Source organism: Lissotriton helveticus, chromosome 1_1 (assembly GCF_964261635.1).
Source record: "Lissotriton helveticus chromosome 1_1, aLisHel1.1, whole genome shotgun sequence".
Taxonomy (NCBI): domain Eukaryota; kingdom Metazoa; phylum Chordata; class Amphibia; order Caudata; family Salamandridae; genus Lissotriton; species Lissotriton helveticus.
In genome coordinates this window covers 1,864,402,908-1,864,419,631 of record NC_136057.1, presented here as the reverse complement: position 1 = coordinate 1,864,419,631, position 16,724 = coordinate 1,864,402,908, and the positions used below count along the sequence as shown (strand labels likewise).

At 42.5% G+C, this 16,724-nt stretch overlaps 1 protein-coding gene across 2 annotated transcripts in view; it reads right to left on the bottom strand.

The window, feature by feature from the left end:
• RABGAP1L (RAB GTPase activating protein 1 like) overlaps positions 1-16,724 on the bottom strand; it is a 1,373,174-nt gene that overhangs the window by 1,115,520 nt on the left and 240,930 nt on the right. The gene's annotated exons all lie outside the window — the stretch shown is intronic.

Here is a 16,724-nt window from a genome sequence, read left to right as displayed (position 1 = left end):
CTTGAGGTCATGTCAATTTCTATTGGGGAGCCCTTTCTAAAGAGAATCACTTCTGGTTAGTTCAAGATTTTGAGCACTAATTGGGACCTCTATCATCATTGAAAAGAAAGAGGTCATAGGCTCCTGGTATCTTTCCCGACTAAGGTCAAATGTTGGGAGGAGAACAATCCTCACAGGAAAAGTCGCAGGATGGTGTTATTCAAATATTCAAACCTGGATAAAGAAACACCCACAGGGGCATAGTTTGATGCACTTGGAAACTGATTCCGGGAATGTCAATCTGACTGCATCATGATGACATTTTATTTATTTGAAGTTGCATTAAGATGCTCTAAAGGCATTGCTCAAAACTAGTTCATTTACAGAAAACCCAAGGGAGATAAGAACCCTCTCCGGGTCCAGACGCTTCATGAGCGGACAGGTTGTCAATGCAGACCAACTTCAATGGACCATTGCCTCTCACAATGAGATAGGGGAAAGCTTAAGCCATTAAACCATAAAAGGTATTCATGCACACTGTGAAATGGATGAAATAAAGGTTCATATGCTTCTCTTTTCAGGTTTGCTGTATAGAGTAAAAGGGTCTGGAGAGACACCCAGTGAGATTATGTTCTACGGCTAACGAATTACAGAGCAGCAGACTTACTGCAAAAAGTACACATAATGCAAGTGTGGATATTATCTATGACTGACTATGGTGACTTTGAGGTGATGCCTTGGAATGTCTCTGCCTGTTCCTTTATGTTTCTTCTGTGGAAAAAGTGAGCCAGGAGAAAAAACAACAGAATTTATGTGGAAGCAGTGGGCACCTACCAGAAATTCATGCTTAAAATTAAATGGCCAGTTTGTCCTGACCGCTTTTGCTGTGCCCAGCTTGAGATCTCAAAAGGCATTAAACAAATAGAGCAATGACGATAAAGTACCCTACCATCTAAAGTTTTTCTCATGAATCAAGCTTAAGCATTTCCATTTTTGAAGCCCTGCACCACCTCAGACTTGAGTCAACTGTAGCTCACCTCTCTTGCATAGGTTTTCTTCTATTGTTATATCTTCCTAGTTTGTTTGCTGTTAAACGTACTGCTGTCCAAATAGCTAGGACCAGACTTTATAAATACAGTTAATAAACAAAGTAAAGATAAAATCTACTGAAAGATTTAGCAGCAACAGCTGGCAGCAGGACAAGCCGCAATTAACCCAACCAATCGGTCAACTCAAGCTAACTACATACTTTACCAACAAAGCCATCAAACCCCTAACACAAGCAGTCTTTCAAGTTGTAAAATAGATTTTATTGGATATGAAAGTAAAGTATAACAGCAATAAAACACAGTATATAATTGTACTACAATGTAAATAATCCATGGAGGAAAAGGGAAGAGAAAAAGGGGGGAGGGATGAGGCGAAAGGGGGGAGGGAGAAGATATCAAATTATATAACTGATCTTATATTTAAATACAACACCTGAGTTACATTAATTCCTATAATAGTAGCTTATAAGATGATCAAAATATACAACAAAAATTAGAAAACAGATGAGTACTTTTAACTTCAAGGAGGTTTGGGTACTTCTTCATTGCAAGGAATATGCAGAGATAGGCATTGAGTGGATACGTTTAAGAAATCAGTAATAGGTAACCACAATAATTCTCCCTTAATAGCGATACCGTCAACCACTCTTTGCTCCTGCGTTGCCTGAAAAAAGGAGGGCTGGGCAAATGGGCCTTAGAATGGATGAGATCATTCTTACAAGAATGGAGCTTCCAAGTGTCTCAGAGGCCGTTCTACTCAAAAAGCATTAGGCTGACACAAGGAGTGCCCCAGGGGACTAGCCTTATTGCAAAATACGACATTAGTGTCATGTCATATGCGGATGATACGCAATTAGTGGTATCCCTATCGCAAGCCCATGACAAGGCAGCCACCAATTTCTCCACTTGCTTTCAGGAGCTAGAGGTCTGGATGTCTAGCAATTGCCTTAAATTGAATGGAAACAAGACGGAGGTTCTAATAGTTGGCAAAACTCCATCTATATGGACCTCAAGGTGGTGGCCCCAGTCCCTGGGCTCCACCCCCGCTCCCAAGGAACAGGTTAATAACTTGGGGATATGGTTGGACCCGAAACTTTCCTTCGACCACCACACCAGGGTGGTTGCCGGAAAATGCTTCGGAATAATGAAAGTCCTCCGGAACACACTAGCGGCCACATGCACCATTGTAGGATTTTGCAATTCCTAAATTGCGAAAATTAAGGAATCGCAATTTAGGAATTGCAAAATCCTATGCATCAAGAAATCTGAAGTGTTTTTACGATTTCTTAATTTTCTGTATTTGCGATTCCTTAATTGCGAATCGCAATTAAGGAATGGCATTACATTGATTCCTATGGGCCTAGAGGCCCATAGGAATCAATGGAAAGGCATTAGCTTTTTGCGAATTTTATTTTGCGAATGACAAGTTGTTGATGCATTTCAAGGGTGCTGAGAGGGGTCCAAAGGACCCCCCCTGCACCCTTGAAATGTTTTTTTAAGTGCAAGTTTCACACACACATGTCCAAAGGACATGTGTGTGTGTAACATGACACTTTCAAAAATGCTTTTTTGAGCATTTTTGAAAGATTTCGCAAATTAACACGAGGGTCAACCTCGTGTTAATTTGCACCTCCTATTTCCAAATTCACATTTAAAAAAAAATTCATGCATTGCATTTAAGGAATCGCACAAATGCGATTCCTTAAATGCAATCGCATTTTTAGGAAATGCAAAAAATTGCGTTTTTTTAAAAATTGTTTAATGCATACCAAAAAGAGATTTTGGAATCGCAAACGGCCGAATTTTCCGATTTGCACCGTTTGCGACTCCAAAATCGTTTGATGCATGTGGCCGTTTAGGTGCTCCCTGCAGCCGCCAGAAAAACGCTGGTCCATGCACTGGTGACATCGCGCCTGGACTACGGGAATGTGATGTACCTAGAGCAAATAGGTGGTGTGTTCAAAGACTGCAAGGCATTCAAATTGCAGCAGCTCGCCTTGTTCTGAGGCTGCCCAGAAGAACTCCATCCAAGAACGCTCTCGCAACGCTACACTGGCTCCCAGTTAGGGAGAGAATTGTGTTCAAAACACTATGCATTAGACACCCTATCCTGCAGGGAGAAGGCCCAACTACCTCCACAATCTACTAACCCCATACATACCTACCAGGGCTGTGAGATCTGTGGGAACGGGAAGAGTAGAACTACCAGTAATCAAAAGAATGCGGATGGGGGGGGGGGGAAGATCTTTCAGATGGCTGGCTGCTAAATTCGGGAATGACCTTCCGCAGTCACTCAGGACTGAACCATCGGAGGGGATTTTCAGATTTTTTTTTAAACATGGCTCTTCGACATATCATGCCTCTGTGAGGTACGGTTTTCATCCTGCGCGATCTGTCTAGGGACGGGTAATTAGCTGCAGAGCGGGGACATACTGGGTAGTATAACCATACGCTTTAGAAACTCATTTAGTATTATTATTATTATTATTATTATTATTATTAAGTGTAATTGGGTAAACATAGGCCCTATCTAATCTGTGGTTATAGCAAATTCCATACCACCAGGCTTGAAAAGATAAGTTTGAGGCATTTTTCCATGACTTAGTGATTTTCTGAAATGCTACAGCTATAAGCAGATCAACAATGGAGACATTAATGGAAGAGGAGGACCATACTTCTGAGATGCTAACTAGAAAAATATGTGAAAAAGAAAAAGGGATATGTGTATGAAATATTCTGTTAATTTGTTGCCACACTCTAATCCAAAAATCATGAATAGCTGGACATGTAAATAACATATGTTTAAGGTCAGCTACAAGGGTCGGACAAGACAAGCAGGTAGAGGGAGTGTTGAGGTCAATGTGATGAAGTTTACCTGGAGTGATTAATTACACAAGCAGTCTGATCAATTAATTAACTATGCAATCAGCAACCGACTGCACTAATAACCAACCCACATTGTCAGCTAGAAGAAAAAAAATCATATCCAAAATATAAATAAAGGTAGCTTGATTCTGTTAACTTGTGGCCAGTGGAAGTGTCAAACGAGTTTGGGTTTGGAATTAACTGCTGCAAATTCTACAGAGGCTAAGGACCACGTTCCTTTGCAATTCGGAAAATGCAAGCTGTAATGGTAGAGTATATGGATTGCGGAACAGCAAAAGACCAGCTACATCCAAATCTTCTGACAAACCTGTTTAATCTTATACTACTGCAAAGGAATCTGAAATGAACCCCATATTTCAAAACGGGGTGCTCTTGTACAAATGGACACACAAAAAAACAACACAAAAGCATCTGCAGAATTTCTCTGGTCCACTGTTCAGCAGCTCTCAATAACCACAAACAATACAGGGATTTAGGATCTGAAACACTGCCACCTCGGGTGAGTGCATAGTACCAAAGGAAGTTAGCACAACCAAGCTTTAGGTACAGGGCTTCAAGTTCCACCTGCCTAATAATTGGAACAAAACTAGCACGGCCAACGAGAAAAAAAAGAAGAAATAAGGGTTGTGGAAGCTGATTCGCTCAGGTCGTAGGGATTCCATCTCCTCAGTAAAATATACAGTCTAAAAGCTGTTGCCACAAATTTTCATATGAATTACATTTAAAGTTAAAAACCCAGCTCCTACTTGAATTGCCTGAGAACGGCCACATCTTATCAAGTAGGCCTACGTTTACAAGAGCCTTGGAGATGACCAAATGCGAGAAAGCAGTGCTGTCTAAACTCAATGAGAGAATCAAGAATCCTAGCTATGGGTTGTGGCAGTGTGAGACCGCACTAAAGGTTCTTGTAGAGCTCCTCGCGAACTATAGCAAGTATCCGGGCACATCTCTTCAGATCTCTAAGACTCTTTATCTAAAATGGAGCGGGCGGGGTGAGGAAGTCATTACTTCTACACTCAACCACAGTGAGCAGATCATGTCAAGAGATACAGCCTTCCCGTTCTCTTTTTTTGCAGATTATGTAACAGATGTGTATACATCAGAACTAGTGGCCTGCCCACATCCGTGCTACGGTCTGCCCACACCAACACGATGGGCCCGCATGCCACGTCACTAAGGTCGTGGGCCAGGGTCACAGAAGTCACCTACCCCATGGGCATCCAATGAATGCACATGCTGGAATTGGGGAGCATGCAAACACCACCATCAGGGGCTGACACAAACCGGAAGTGCATTTATTTCCTTCTCAACAGCTCAGACAATGCTTTTAATTAGCAGTTCATGCTGATCTGTTAGCCCACTGTGTCAGTCATAGGCCTTTCTGAATTTTTAAGCGCTTGGTTCCTTACCGCGACTACTTGACGACCGTTCCATTAATTTACCAAGTTACCACTAAACAACCACTGACGGAAGCTCTACCTTCCCTAATGGGAAGTGCAGACCAATGCACCGCAAAGACTGTAGATGCATGAGTCTTTTATCCTTTAGAATATGATGAAATGCGGGAGAATTGTCTGTGTTTCGTCACTTTTGGGAAGAACTTCAAACAGACTGCACCCGTTTATTCTTTTGGAGCTAAAAATCAGGTATGACAATTTACATGAAAGATATGAGATGTATCAAAAGATTAAAGCTATCATGCAAGAATAAAGCTACTGATGCAGTTCGTTTACAAAGATGAAGATCAAGCAAAAAAAATCAAAAAAACTCATGAAAGGTTCTGTGCTGTTCATCTCCATTCTGATGTTAGGTGCCCGCCTGTACATGCTTCTCTGCAGTGCAGGAGTTCCCTGGTGCATCTGCCTACTTCTCCATTTGTGTTGGAAGTAGTCCTGCACAAGGGGCTGGCACAGGATATTTTCATGGCCACGGGGCTGTACCTGCTCCTTTGTCCTCCACCAGGGTCTTGGGCTAGGTTAGCTCAGAGGTATGTTACTGTGGCATTTACAGGTGGCTGTAGATGGCTGTGACTTTATGGCTTCATTTCTGGGTCCACTGAGTCATTTCCTGTTGAAAGGAGTGCACACCTCTGACTGTGAGAAACGTGTAACAGTGGGCTCACAGGAAGGTCTGGAGCAATATGTATGCAGAGTGGGGCAGTGGCGGGTTTAGTCTATGAGGACACAAGCATGGTTCCTTCCCAATTAGAGGGCAAGGGAGGCTGCTCAACCAAAGACTGGTTGGCTTCAGGAATTGTGGGTGGGGTTTGGGCTGAGCACACAAAGTGGCATTATATGCAATATTATACATGCTGCTATAAGTCTGGGGCTGATGCTAAGCTCTGCTTTTTAGCTAAGTTGACAAGTTCCAGCCCTGCCAAGATGCCATTCTCCTAGACAAGATAAACTAACATCATTACTAATTTTTCCTGGCTCCCCATAGTAAAGCTATTGTACGGTTTGTGTTTTCTGGCTTATTGACGATCAGTTGATTCTGGTGGCTTTCAGCCTAATGGCCCAGTAAAATCTTGCTAGCTCACCAGGTTACAAAGACTGAGGTATATGTGGAGTAGAAACTTGCAAACAGATCTTTACATTATTTTAGTCCAACACTCCTGTCTGCTGCTTAGAAACCCTGCTTGGGTAGGCTGGTGAAAGGGGAAACGTCCTTTGTGATGAGGCCAGAATCACGCTGTGCCTTCACAGTGCCGGCAAGAGAACGAATGCGTCTTTGCAAGCAATCCTTCTGCATGCAAGTTGTTACAACGACTCGCTTTAGGTGGGTGCAATGGTGGAGTGATGTTGGAATAAATGTCCAACACCTTCCCTACTGTTGCGCAGCTTGGAGTTGCAATAGTAATTTAAACTATTCCAACATCCATCACCCCAATAAGGTAAGTCGTTAAAACGTCTGTGTGTGCTAAAGACGCATTCGTTCAAATGACGGAGTTCCTAAGGCATGTGGGAAAAAAGCATGCAGAATTCCATCATACATTCTGGTGAAAGACCATGGTGGAGGCCAGAGTTGGGAGCTACATGAAAACAAAAGCTCAACCATAAAGGAAACTGCTGATCCTGAATGAGACAACATACCTAAAAGATCCTATGAAAAAGACAAACAGCAGTGACTTTACTTGTTGAAATTATTTAATAGATTTTTGTATTTTCAAAAGAGACAAAACATATGCTAACAACAGGACCTTTGTTCATTACAATTATGTATTCTATGTTCGCTCTAGTTCGACCTATTCTATACCCCTTGTATATACACCTTATTATATCACTAATTTCAGAAAGTGAATTCTAGCTGGTGTTTTTCTGTTCTCACTAGCCCAGCTCTATGCTGTTTTCCATGCCACGGTATGAATTGTCTCCAGAAAGAGCACCATATATATATATATTTTTTTTATTTTATTTTTTTTTGTCCTCATTAGCCATATAGCCGATCCAACTGTGCTCCTAGCCGCAGAAACACGAGTCCCGACCCCCCCTGTGTCACCAAGAAGCCTAGTACTAAGCTCTCGGTACCCAGAGAGTCAGCCCCGATGTCACCAGCAGAGCTTGGACGGACATTCTCCCTTCGGACCGGTTCGGCCAGTTGTCCAATGACTGTACGGTGCCTCCCGTTGGACTGGGAGATTTTAGGCCTAATCATCGGACCCGGGAAAAAAAAAAAACCCGGGTTGGCTAACTATCCCTTCTCCAATTGATCAAAAGGTCCCAAAATCTCAGAGAACGAGGGCTACATGTTCTAGATAGGTTGAGCTTCGAAGCTGCATATAGTGAAGACAGCCACTCTACATGCGTTGGAGGATTTGTGTTGACCCAGTTTTTGCAGATTTCTCTTCTTGCTAGTAAGATGGCATAGAATAAAAACTCTCTCTCTAATCCCTTGATGTTATTGCTCAGTCCAAAGATGATTAAAGACCATGAGCACGGGATAGATGATCTGAGGATAGATTCGAGTGTTGTCCTGACTTCTTGCCAAAAAGTAGCAATGTTCGGGCACTCACAGAACATATGAAGATCTGAGGCTGCTGGAAAGAAGCATTTGCAGCAACACTTCCCGGGTTGGAATTTCGAAAGCCGTTTGGGAGAGTAATACGCTCTGTGAAGTGTGAAGAAGTGGTTGCGCCTCAGCCATGCTGGCTTAATGATTTTATAGAGGAGGGTAAAAGAATCCTCCCATATGTCCTCCATATGTAGTTCTCCCTCTGCACCCCAAAGTTTTTCCGGGAGGTGAGGTCCCGCTCTCCATCCTCTATGATGTGCCAATAGAAGAGTGCGACTTCTTTTCTTCCCGCTGGTCTCTCAACTAAGATGTTTTCTAGAGGACTATATTCTCCCATCATTGCTTTCTTCTTAATTTGAGCCCGAAGCCAGCTGTTTAGTTGCAAGTATACTATCCAAGAGAGTGATGATGTTACCCTAAGCTTGAAGATATCCCAAACCATAATTGATCTTTCCACCAGCAGTTCCCCCACTGTGTTATACCTGCATCTAGTAGGACTCTTTTAACTGCGTTGGCTTCTTGTGACGATAGCCCAGGTAAGTCCCAAATCGGAGCATGTTTGGATAGATATCCTATCCCGGCCTTGGATTTTATTTGAGACCATTCTTTTAAAATGCCGAATAATGACTTTAGTCTAATTTTTTTTAAAGAACTTCTGGTGGCCGAACTTGAAAAGGAAACCGTTCACTGGAAGTCCAAACCCAATAACATTGCCTTATACATAAGCCCATTTGCATTTTCCCAGGGGATCTTAAATAGCATCCTGGAATGGGACAAATGAAATGCCCAGGCGTAGTATTCCAGGTCTGGCAATGCGAGCCCCCCTTTTTCTCTTCTCCTTCTCAGTTTTTTCCAGGCCAGTCTGCTGGATTTATATCCCCAAATAAATGAATTGATGTTTTGCTGACATTTTGCAAGCTGTTTGGTATCACAGGTTAGCGGGATGGAGTTAAAAATGAAAGTAAATTTCGGGAGAATACTCATTTTTATCAGGCTGGTTCTCCCATAGATGGTAAGCGGAAGGAAAGACCAGGCCTTCATCAAGGTTTGGGATTCTCGGGAGATCCGGGCTAAGTTGTTTTGAGCCAGATGTTCTAAATCTTTGGTTATTGTAACTCCCAGGTACCTCATTGAAGTTTTTACTGGGAGTTGAAAATTGTGAATATTCCAGACCATAATTTCCGTTTTCCCTGCATTTATTTTGTATCCCGAGAATTTTCCCAAATCCTCCGCTTTCTTTATAATTATAGGGAATGCCAACGCGGGATCGGTTGTATAGATGAGTATATCATCGGCATAGAGGCCGACCTTCTTTTCCCAGCCCGAAAAAGTGAAGTGTGGAATATTAGTATCCTCCCTAATAGACTGAGCAAACGGTTCTACATTTAAATTAAAAAGAAGAGGGGATAGGGGACAACCCTGCCTTGTTCCTCTGCTAATTTTAAAAGGAGTTGTTTGCGTACCATTTATTAGAAGGGATGCTCTGGGGTTATTATATAGTAAGCCTATGGCCCTACAAAATTTGGGACCAAGATGGAATTTTTTCATTATTAGATTTAAATATGCCCAGTTTACCCTATCAAACGCTTTTGTGGCGTCAAGGGTCATAATAGCCAGAGGTAGGCCAAAAGTTGAGGCGATGTCCTCGGCTCCCACCAAATCGTAAGTTAAGTCGGCCAATTGCCGGCCTCTGATAAACCCCTTTTGGTCAGGGTGGATAATCGATCCAATCTCGCTTCCCAATCTTGCTGCCAAAATTGACGTAAAAATCTTGTAATCATTGTTGAGAAGCGAGACTGGGCGATATGATCCACACTCGGCTGGGTCCTTGCCTGTTTTTAATATTAAGACTATATTCGCTTCCCCCCAGGAGCTTGGTGGTAACACCCCTCTAATCAGTATGTCATTAAAAAGGTTCGCGAGGACTGGAGTGAGAGTAGTATTGAGTACCCTATATAATTCTCCTGGGAGACCGTCTGGTCCCGTAGCCTTACCCTGTGTTAATTGTTTGATAATGTTAGAAACTTCTAACTCCGTTATTTCTTTGTCTATATTTTCAGTTTGAGAGCTTTTCAATTCAGGTAGAGTTATATTATCCAGTCAATCGTTCCTTTCATCCAAATTAGCATTGAGTTCCTCTGTATAGATATTCCGGAAGAACTCACTGAAGGCTTCACCGATGTCCGTATCTGTTGACCTACTATTGGTTTCCCCCGCGACCCTCACTTCTTTATTGAATTTTCTGGACTGGTCAGCTTTTATTTTCCAGGCCAGCAATTTTCCAGCCGATTCACCATATTCGAAGTGCGCAAGTTTACTTGCCTGCCATTTTTTCTTTAGCCTCTCTTGCAATAGTGTGTCTAACTTAGCTTTTAATTCTATTTTCTCCTCTTGATTATCTGAGGGGACCTGATCCGATGATTCCAAACGGGTCAGTTCTTGCTCTATATGTAGGATTGCCTCCCCATATTTCTTCCTCCTGTATGAGGCTCTACCAGTAATGCAGCCCCTTATAAAAGCTTTCCAGGCCTCCCATACAATGACCAATGAGGCAGAGCCTAAATTTTTCTCTAAAAAGAAGACGGTTTCCTGCCTCAGATAATCTTTCTCCTCTTCCTCCAATAAAATTGTTCGGTCAAAGGACCAAGATGGATGAGTGGATTTCTGCTCTAATTTTACAGAGAAAAGAATAGCAGAGTGATCTGACAGATGTAGAGGCAGATATGTTATGTTTTTAACCTGATCTTTAACGGAGAGACTAAATAAGGCATAATCAATTCGTGATTTATGTCTGTATTTGTAATTGTGATAAGAGACTCCCATGGCTTTACCAGCTCTTTGTCTCCATAGGTCATTTAGACCAAGATTCGACATACATCTAAGAAGTGTATCCCTCATATTACTGTGCGCTACGGCCCTAGAAGTGGGGGATTTGTCTAGTTTTGGATCTAGGACAAGATTGAAACCCCCCCACCCATATTATGGGATCAGAACAGGTAATCAGATGATTCTGCAGGATGTTCAGATAAGAAGGATCATCCTGGTTAGGTCCATAATAACTAATGATGGTAAAGCCCTTCGAGTATAATTGGGCATTAACTACCAACCATCTACTGCTCGCATCTGTTTTCCAGTCCGTGATCTGGGCCCTCACTGCTTTTTTTAAAATGATGGCAGTACCACGAATACTAGCGTTATGGTCCGTGCTTACAAATTTATCAACCCATTTAATCTTTTTAAATATATCTGTGATCTCTTGTTTGTTTAAATGTGTTTCCTGGATTGCAATGATCTGCGCGGGTGAATCTCGTAGGTATTGTAAGATTCTATTCCTCCTCGCCCTAACACGCAGACCATTTACGTTCCAGGATAGGAATTTAATATCTGACATTACTTTTTAGTTTTTAGGCTCTTCAACATAGTTTTCCAACCCTCAGCTCTGATACTTTTTTTGCAAGACTGTCTGTCATTAGCTACAACTCCTTCTATTTTAGCCAAACAGCAGCTCTGAGACAACATTGGATCTATATTCTTTGTGATTATAGAATTCGGTTTATGAGGACTTTTATATTTTGCCTTTCCCTTCCCACCCCTCCCACCCCTGGAACCCCCCCCCCCCCCCCCCCCCAACTTACTCTGGCGTGATGTATTGCCAGCTTGTCGTCTCTGACGTGTTCCCGTTCCATGCCCTAATGTCGCTCTTATCGGTCATTATGCTTAAAATATATATAAGCAGTGGCGATTAATGATTGGTAAGACTGTGGTTTTAATTCCTTATCTGGTAGTTATTTTATAACATACTGTTGCTATTGATGATCCTCGAATAACCAAGCATGAATTTGAGCGATGATGTAAGAAGTGAAAATAGGCGCCATTGCAGCCTAATGTAACTCTTGATTATTGGCAGTAAGTATACTGGGGATTGAGGTCTATAGTGTAATTCCCGTATTAATCACCATTTAATTATATATCCCCAATACTATTTTGGTTTCCTACGTTTTAGTGAAGAGGTTGTGTATATTTCCCCTTTATTTATATATATATATATTTTTTTTATTTTTATTTCTTTTCCCTTCCTATCCTTTTTTTTTTTTTTTCCCCTCACCCAAGTGTTCATGAATTCCCCCCCCCCTCTTTTTCTTTTTCCCTTTACTCTTTTTTTTTTTTTTTTAACCCTTTAGCACCTTTTTTTAATATTTTTTTTTTTTGACTCTTAATACAGATTCCTCTATTATTTTACCAAAATTTTACACGCGGTCTGGGGGGTTCGCGTGTTCACTAATAGTGGCAAGTAGCTCATCAGCTTCTAAGGGAGACTTGACATTATGCATTTTGTTATTGTACATTATCCTAAGGAAAGCAGGAAATCTCATTTGCACGGTAGCACCTAGGCTTCTGAACTTCTCCATCCGTTGACCTAATTCCCACTGCCTATCTAGTGTGGTTTTAGACAGGTCGGACCTCACTTCAAAAGAAAAATCTGAAGCTTTCAAGGTCTTGGCTTTCAGGGCTGAGGTCAGAATCTTCTCTTTCAGTGAATATGTTAGAAAATTCACCAGGATCTTCCTTGGTTTATCTCTGCCCGGTTTGAGACGGAATGGATCCCGGTGTACCCTCTGAATATCTATTTCTATCTCAGCCAAGGATTCATCCAGATTTAGAGAGTCTTTTAGAATGGTTGCTACAAAATTCATTCTTTAAGTCTCCTCCTTCTTTCCCCTGCGGAATTTTTAGAAGTCTCAAGTTATTCCTTCTAGAGAAATTTTCGAGAGACTCAACCCTCTCTTTGACTGTATTGCCTTCCCGTCGTAATGTCTGAATCTTTGCCTCAGCAGACTCCAATTTTGCCTTGAGCTCTTCCACACAGTCCTCTAAGCCTCCAGTTCTTAATGAGAGACCATCTACCTTAGACTCTAAGTTTTGGCTCATTGTGCGGATCTCTGATTGAGTTTGTCTGGACTCCTCGAAGCATCTTTTCGACTCCTCAAATCCATTTCTAATCTCTTCCCTCATGCTGAGAAGTATAGCTTGGTGGGTATCGTCGCCACCATTCTCTTCGCAACCCCCACTACATTGATCCAACTCTTTTGTCTCACTTCCCACCACTGGGGTGGAGGCTTGCTGGTCCGGAGGGGGAGTTGCATTAGCAACTCGCTCTACTGGATCCCCCATCTTTACTCCGCTAGCTGATTCTCCTACCCTTGTTACTTCCTCTTTGTTTTCCCCCAGATTGCCAAGTGTAGATGTAGAAGTAATTGTAGGTTCAATATCTTCAACTGACGTGAGTACAGTTTGTGTGCTAGCAGGTTTTTGGGGCTCTTGATTTATGTTTAAGACCTGGGGCAGGACCTTGAAATAAGACTTCAGTGAAGGTGTGATTCGGGAGATTTTACTAGCTTTTGTTTTAGAATCCCCTTTACTCAGGCTCGCCTTATGTGGTAGCTCCTTCGGAGCGGTGTACCGTAGCTGATGCCCCTTACCCCTTCTCGATACCCTTGAGACTGAGGGTTGTGATGAGTCGGTTGCTACCTCGAGCTCAACTTCTGACTCCGACTCTGTGAGGGACTGTTCCCCTGGGCTCCTTTCGGTTGCTTGCGTTTGACCTGTGTCTCTGGGACCCACAGGGGCAGCTGATTCTTTATCTTTATTGCTGCCTTTCCCCTTAGCCTTCCGCTTCCCCAGGGTTCTGGCGGTTCTTCTGTATGAAGTCTCACTAAGTGCCTGGCTAGAGGCTTGAAATTGTGCCTTAAATCTGAAGACTCTGGGTGTAAGGTCTAGATTCTGTAAAGGGTGACAGTCCTGTATGTCTGTAGAGCCCCGACTGTCAATAGGCTGAGCCTCACCCCTCGATGCACTCAACACCTTCCCCCCCCTGCTGGTCCCCCTTACCGCACCAAATGGTTGTTGCCACTCTTTTTGCAGAGACACCGTACACTGCTGCCCTTCTGCTTCTTCGGAGCTCCACGGCTGCGTCGCCCCAGCGGTGGGGTGCAGGGAGGAAAACCTGCCCCCAGCACATCGGCAGCTCTGTCCACCTTTATCTTAATGCAGCACTGTTGGTTCCAAAAGCTCAGGCTGCCTCCACACTGCCGAACTTTGAATCTTATCTTGGCACAAAGATCCCAGGCTCCCGTCTGCCTCCTCTTCCCTCTCGGCCGGCGCAGCGCTAGCACCGCGCCGCGCCATACTACGTGTAGCCTGACCCGAGCCTGCTCCGCTCGTCTCACCTCCCGCCCGGCAAGGTCTCGATATTTAAAGACACCGGCAGCACGAGCTGTTTAAGGCAGTTGATTTCCCTAAAAATTAATTATGTGCCAGCTCTGACATTGAAAAGTGTTTATCATGTAAATTTTGCTGTATTCTGATAAACTCAAAACGGACCTTTGCCTTGACACCGGCAGGTCTATCCACAGCTGTGTTCCGGGAGCTCTGTAGCTTCAGGATCTCAACTGCCGCTTGCCGATTCAATTCACGCCGCTTCTCAGAGCAGCTCAGCTAGTCACAACACTTCCGGAGCTCCGCCCGCCCGCTCACTCTCACTCTCACTCCCTACTGCTTGCCGAACCCGCTCTAAACCACCACCGTCTCAATGTTTTTCGCAGATATTTAGTAGCGTCCTTGCTTGCTGTCTCACCACTTGCCCGTCTGAAATAGCCGAATGTGATTAGTTCGCTTTCTGGGGCATGTCGTCAGGAACCTCCGTCAAGGACGAGCACGCCGCCCTAGCAAGCGGCTGCCATGTTTTCCCCCGGCAAGAGAGCACCATTTATTAAGTCTATCAGCTTCTAAATGAACTGCACAGGCTTTGCTCCGGAAAATGGGCTTTCCAGGCAAAACTGCTAAGTAGAAGGTGTTGAAAACGATGCTTTAAGAGTAAAGATACTCTGCCACTGGTAATCTGAAATTAAAAATGTGTCTCGCATCTAAAAAAAATTCACTCTTGCCACCATCAACTAAACTAAACCAGGTCTCCTCTCAAGAATCTGCTCGCAACTTAAACTTATCCCGAGATGTTAAGGCCCTTTCCTCCCTTACATTTTTGCAGTTTTCCTCAGTATCACTATTTTCCTCCACTTGTATCTTTTCAATGCACACCCTTTTTGGAAGTTTAAATTGTAACCTACCTTTTGTTCTATATTAAGTGTACTAAAGCCAATTAGGTGCAGTTGCAGTATAGACATTTTTAAAATAACATATATATTATTTCTCAATTTCCCTCACATATGAGCACATTTGCTAAAGTTCTACACCTGTTGCAACTAAAATGCACGGTATAGGCTGAATATCAATTATAGCACCTATTCACAATAGTGCTGAAAATCATCTGTCAAAGGTACTTTGGTTGTTGTCCTATCCTTTCTTAAAATAGCGCGATCTTGGACAGATGGTGATCTAGAGCGTGTTCTACCACAATCTGGAGTTCAAAATAATAAGCTCCAGCATATCAACTATCAGTATATTGCCAAGAGAAAAAACAAAACCTAATATATATATATATATTCACTGAAAAAACCATAGGTTATAGACCATATATAGTTAGGAATTAGCATTTACAAAACCTTATTTTACTCACAAAACCCTTGAAATTCGCATATATAGTTAGTTGCACTAACTATATATCGCGCACCCGCAATCCACTGCTGATCATGTCACATATTACATCATTCATGGCATGGTCAGTGACATCACTGATGACATCACTGATGACATCTCAAATGACATCACTGATGACATCACTGATGACAACATCCAGTGACTGTATGTTTCTGTAAAGTTAAAATATGTCTTACATATTGAAGAATGAGTGGATGTATAAGTGTCTGGATGAAGGATTTAGTAGGTGCATGACTGACTGTATGAGTGAGTGATTAAATGTGTCTCACTGAGTGCATGGGTTAGTGACTAAACTGTCTTAATTTGTGCATCATTATGTCTGTTGTTCTGTAAACTGCTGCATGTGTTGATCAGTAGCTATATGAGTAACTATATGGGTTATTGATTGGTTGCCCAAGTATTTGTATGGGAGACTGAGTGTGTGTGTGGGTGGCTGGGAGGTGTATGACTCTGTGCATAGATGTGTGAGCAGTTGATTCACTAGATGTATAGGTTCAAAAGTGCATGTGGAAACAGCTGTATGGGCGGTTGACTGTGTGCATGAGTGTATTGGTGAGTGAATGGATATCTCAGTGCTACATGTCAAAGTAAGTACATATGTAAAACACAGTACATGTGAGAGTTGACATATATAAATAACTGTGCATAAGAGCCAGTGAATGTGTGAGTGGCTGTATGGATCATTGTGAACTTGTATCAGGGATTGTATAAGAGAGAAAATATGTGTTAGTATATGTTTGAATAAGTAAGGTGTGCATAACTGTATAGTTGAGGAAATGGAGGTGTGATTGATTCTTTGCATGACTGACTAGGTGTGTGAGTAACTCCATGGATGAGTGACAGTCTGTGAGTGTCTGTTTACACTGAGTGTATCTAAGGTTATATTAGAGTCTGAAGAGGTTCATCGTATTATCACATGAATGATGTCATCAGTGATGTGATCAGTAATGTCATTTGAGATGTCATCAGTGATGTCATCAGTGATGTCATTTGAGATGTCATCAGTGATGTCATTAGTGATGTCATCAGTGATGTCATCAGTGATGTCATTTGAGATGTCATCAGTGATGTCATCAGTGATGTCATTTGAGATGTCATCAGTGATGTCACTGACCATGTCATGAATGATGTAATATGTGACATGATCAGCAGTGGATTGCGGGTGCGCGATATATAGTTAGTGCA